The 5036-nt window shown below is 44.5% G+C and overlaps 1 long non-coding RNA gene across 1 annotated transcript in view; it reads left to right on the plus strand.

The window, feature by feature from the left end:
• The first annotated feature begins 4239 nt into the window (after positions 1–4239).
• LOC106821383 overlaps positions 4240–5036 on the plus strand; it is a 7401-nt gene continuing 6604 nt past the window's right edge. Inside the window, exon 1 of the long non-coding RNA XR_001395728.1 lies at positions 4240–4371. This is a non-coding gene — a long non-coding RNA (uncharacterized LOC106821383). The remainder of the gene's footprint in view (positions 4372–5036) is intronic.

The raw sequence follows: 5036 nt of genomic DNA on the forward strand, positions 1-5036 counted from the left end.
GACTCAAAATGGAGATTTCAGCCGACCAATTACCAAAATCGCAGTGATTTATCCGGTAGAGGGATATGAGGAGAATTAGCTTTGTGAGTAAACGGTGTTGGTATGCGACCTTCTCGCATAGTGGGGGAGGATGGTTCATTCGGTGTCCTTTTCTTCCCAGAAATAACTATAGAGGGCGTATCAATCAGAAGTGCTTGTAGACTTGCATGGTATATCTGTTTGAAATTAACGCTCTGGGAACAAGCGATTAATTTACTGTTTGTCTGGAAAGAATCTGTTTGTTCTTGACCATAGTCTAGGGTATCTGCCACTGTTATTTGATGATGTAAAGATCAAAGGTGCAAGTAGTTGTATGTCCGGGCAAAGCAGTAAGTTTGAATTTAACTGTACGGTGTCATTTGTATGCTAGCTGTGAATTTAACTGTAGGGTGTCATTTGTATGCTAGCTGTGAATTTAAACTGTAATTATTCGAATCATTGTACTATTTAGCGTCAGCAAAGAACTGAAAATCATTATTGTTATTTTTCAGAATTGAATGGTAGTTTATAAATAAACTACGATACATTAACCTGGACGTACATCTGTTGTGTAATCCCTCCCGCACCATATATATATATGTGTGTAATAGACTGGCAAGCTATGGCTTCGGTGATGGTTTGTGGCGGCCATTTTGAATTATTGGCTTGTGATGATCGTATGTTGTGGGTGTAATTAGTCTAGGATTACGTAGACGCTGCCCGTCGGTTCACCATAGAAGCCATGACAATTCGACCCCCCGTGGCAGCGTGCGCGCGAGCTACAGCCTATGGTGCAGGGGAAATTTCAAATGAAACAGTAAACGCTGCCCGTTTTACCTTGGAAGCCACGACAATTCGACCTTCGCAGTAGCGTGCGCGCAAGCTACAGGCAAGTGGGAAAATTGTGCATGAATGTTTAATGAGCAAAACAATACCAAATCTTTGAGGATCGACCGAATATTACAGAAGTTATTGCAAGTTTGGCATGCCTGCCCCCTCAATTCATACGCATTCAGATGGGAAAATATACGATCTGCATTTTTTGCGATAAAAAAATGCCCAAGGGTGCCAAAGTGGCACCCAGTGGATTCCGGTTCAGGATAGTCTAAAGATCAGGAAACCACAAAAAACCTTGTATATACTCGATTGCAACGTTCAGTCAAATTTCCCTACTCGGCAACTCGACTATAACACTATGGCGAGCACAGGATGGCCCACTCGTATCACCAAAGTATTGTATATGGCGAATCAAGTGTATTATATAATAACTGCGACTGTTGTTGTTGCTGATGATAATGTAATGCTGATGATGATGACGACCACATGCACTTGGAACGTTTCAATAGTAAAATGATGATAACTCTTTATTCTTGTTGTTTGTGCACAGCGGCGTGCGTGCGGCGTACTCATGTGTTGCAGAGGAGCATTTGAACGGCATTTACAGGAAGTTATCGGCAATAATAGGCGAAATAGAGTAGAGAATTAAGACTTTTGTAGTAAATACATTTCGTGTTTATTTACCATCCTTTTACTTTTGAAACGTTCCAAGTGCATGTGATGACGACAACCACAACGACGACAACGACGACGATAAAGAGGACGATGATAACGAGGACGATGATTATGAGGACGACGATGATGGCGATGACGACGACGACGATTCTACTGCTGCTGCTGCTGCTGCTGATGATGATGATGATGATGATGGTGGTGGTGGTGGTGATACTGACGCCACGCCCGCGTGCAGGGGCAACAAAGTATATGATCGCAGTAAATATTTGATTTCGTCGACGACAGAGAGTCCATATAGCCACTACCACGCCGCGTAGGGCTCATAGGGTCTATGTCCCCCAGGGTACTGCCGGAACGTACCCTGGGTACGGTCCGGTATACCGAAACGTACCATGGTAACTATTTAATATGGTTATGGTTAGGGTTAGGGTTATGGTTAGGGTTAGGTTTAGGGCTAGGGTTAGGGTTAGAGTTAGGGTTAGGGTTAGTGTTAGGGTTAGAGAGTAGGGTTAGGGCTAGGGTTAGGGTTAGGGTTAGGGAGTAGGCGTAGGCGACTCCCTAGACTCGTTAGTGGAGTAGGCGAGGTACGGTCCGGCATATTAGATAGTACCAGTATACCGGACCGTACCCAGGGTACGTTCCGGCAGTACCCTGGAGGACATAGACCCTCTCAGCATAAGTATCTAGCCGAGTTCATCTCCACCTAATTGGGAATTTCATCAAGAAACGCGCATAATTTACTCGCTGCACACACACAACTGTCGAATCAGTTCGCGTTTGATAAACTCGTCACACCCGTTTCCTCGCTCGACTCTTTGTATGCGACTGCGTCGAGTTAACCTTTTGTTAACATTTTAAGCCGCCCGTGAAAGGTTTTTGCGAAAGGCTTTTAGCAAAAACAAATACGTGATTGTTTTCATTTCTAGAGCCAATAAATCACTTGAGTAAGCTATTGTGTTGTAATTACCGCTATTTCTCGGGCGCCACCTGAGCATTAGTCTTACTACCCGTGTCGCAGCATGGCACGTACGGCTATTGCAAGGTCACGCGATTTTAAAGTGAGGCTTTCCAACAATTTTCCCAGACCGTTCTCATATTTTGCCGACCACTGCGATACTTACTGGTATTGTTTGCCCAAAAGTGTCCACAATAAGGCTAGCATATCTTAGCCTACTCGTACATTGTTACATTCACCGATATATGCAACGATAGAAATTTCTTTCTTGATTTAATGTTGTTTGTTACTTGTTGATTTAACTTCTTTCCCGCGAGACTCTGTCTCTAAACTTGATTTGTTAATGGTTATTTACATAAAGTAATAGAGACGCGTACCACTTACGTTACAGAATCAGAAGAGCAATTGTTAGATTAGATGCACTTGTGTGCACTTGGCGCTATTTAGACCTGTCACGACATTCAAAAATGCGACAGTATTATTTGCCATTTTATATATTATAACAGCCTGAATCGTTAGATGTTTTCAAGTTGGTGAAATAAGTATCACATTCGATCGTAGGTGAGAATATATTTTACTTGGGTATTCTATTTGTGAATGTATTTGAGAAATAGATCCTTTAATTGTCTGGCGCTCCACCCTTGGTGACCTGCTACTTGTCTGACACTTCTAGCTGCCCTCTACCGTCACCCGACTGCCCTATGTTTATGTATAACGTGCCTCCCTGCACCTCTGTGACCGACATGTCGCATGAAATTTACGGGACACTCTCCGCGTCTTGGCGAGGCACGCGAGTGTTTATGTTATACATATAGTTCCCAAGACCCATCCGCTCGCAACATCGTTGCGTTTTTGTCGAGTGCAATAGATCAGTGGTACGACATGACGATGTATGTGAGTGTCGGCAGGTGGCCACAGATCAAGCCATGCAAAACCAGGGCGACGCTGGCTAATCATAATAGCTCCGCCTGCCGTGATGTCGAGGGCGGCCGTGCTAATGACCTTACGTGTGCGGCGTAACGTACACTGCCGCGCGGGCGGAGTCGAGTCGAGCAGGAGAAGAAGAAGGAGAAGAAGAAGAAGAAGAAGAAGAAGAAGAAGAAGAAGAAGAGGGGCGGGGAGGAGGAGGAGGAGAAGAAGAAGGATGAGGAGAAGGAGAAGGAGAAGGAGGAGGAGGAGGAAGAGGAGAAGGAGGAGGAGAAAAAGGAGGCAAAGGAAAAGGCGGAGGAGGAGGAGAAAAGGTAGGAGGAATAGAAGGTAGAAAGGGTAGTTTCCCGCATTTTAGCGAGAGTACATGCGTGCACGTAATAGCTGAATCCTTGGATCTTCTGGCGTAAGTTCAATAATAATTGTAGGGTCAATGCGCGCGTGCGTGATGCTCCACTGTGCGCGGGTCTGTCTGGCTGGCTGGCTGGCTAGCTGGTTTGAAGTTTCCTTGTCTACGGCACTGTATCAGTAGTCTATATCTCTGTGGCGCGCTCGTAGTTGGGTGTCCGCGCGCATATCTGCATGCAAGTGTGTGCGTGCGTGCGTGCGTGTAGTAAGTAAGTAAGTAAGTAAGTAAGTAAAAACTTTATTTAACGACGGTAAAACATGTTAGGTACAGACACAATAAATTGGCGTTGACCTATCTTCCACATGGCCGTCACTCGTGCGTGCGTGCGCGCATGCGTGGATGCGTACCAACTCGTTGTGCCCGCGAGTAGTGATCAGCGCCGCTCATTCCACCTAGACCCCTGGTTCCCAACCGGGGGTACTAGTACCCTATGGGTGTACCAGCGAACACCACAGGGGGTACATGGGAAGCCTCTTAGACAATTGAAAAAAAGTAGTGCTATATAATAATCAGCGGGTGATTCAGGCATCTCTATCGACAGTGCCAACAAGTCATGGTTTAAAAAAAGTTAGTTTCTGCCATGCAGCAGCAGTCTTCTCATTGAACTGTCGTTTAGGGCACAGTGCGCTTGATTGGAAAAATTCGCCGTGCGACTGCATTAATAAAACATAAACATGATGTCAAAATATTCATGACAATACATCAGTGTTGGTTCTTTATTTTGCTTATGGTGGGCGAAGGGGTACCAGGAGAAAAAATTAGGGGTACGGGGAGTCCAAAAGGTTGGGAACCAATGACCTAGACCGACATCCTAGTCGTTGATAGACTGATGTCCGTCTACAATCCCTCGAGACGATTTGAAATGCTAAAGCTAAAGGGATTGCTCGTCGTTACGTCTGTCATTGTCACGTCTAAAACACGAATGTTCGTCGCCAGGCTACGCGTCTGCGCGAAATCTTAGCCCGCACATGACACTTGGCTATTCAGGCAAACATGACCGATTCCAAGATTACACCTAGCGACCTAGCTGCCATAGGTTGTTGTTGATTCTGAGCAGACCACGGAGTCAGTATCTCTCCACATAATTTAAAATGTTTTAAAATTTACATTAAAATTCAAAATTACAGGTGTGTGGATCTGGTTATGCGATATATATATATAGCATATTATTTGACGTCTATATATATATATATATATATATATATATATATATAT

This window comes from Priapulus caudatus, unplaced genomic scaffold (genome assembly GCF_000485595.1).
Source record: "Priapulus caudatus unplaced genomic scaffold, Priapulus_caudatus-5.0.1 Scaffold4, whole genome shotgun sequence".
Lineage (NCBI taxonomy): Eukaryota > Metazoa > Priapulida > Priapulimorpha > Priapulimorphida > Priapulidae > Priapulus > Priapulus caudatus.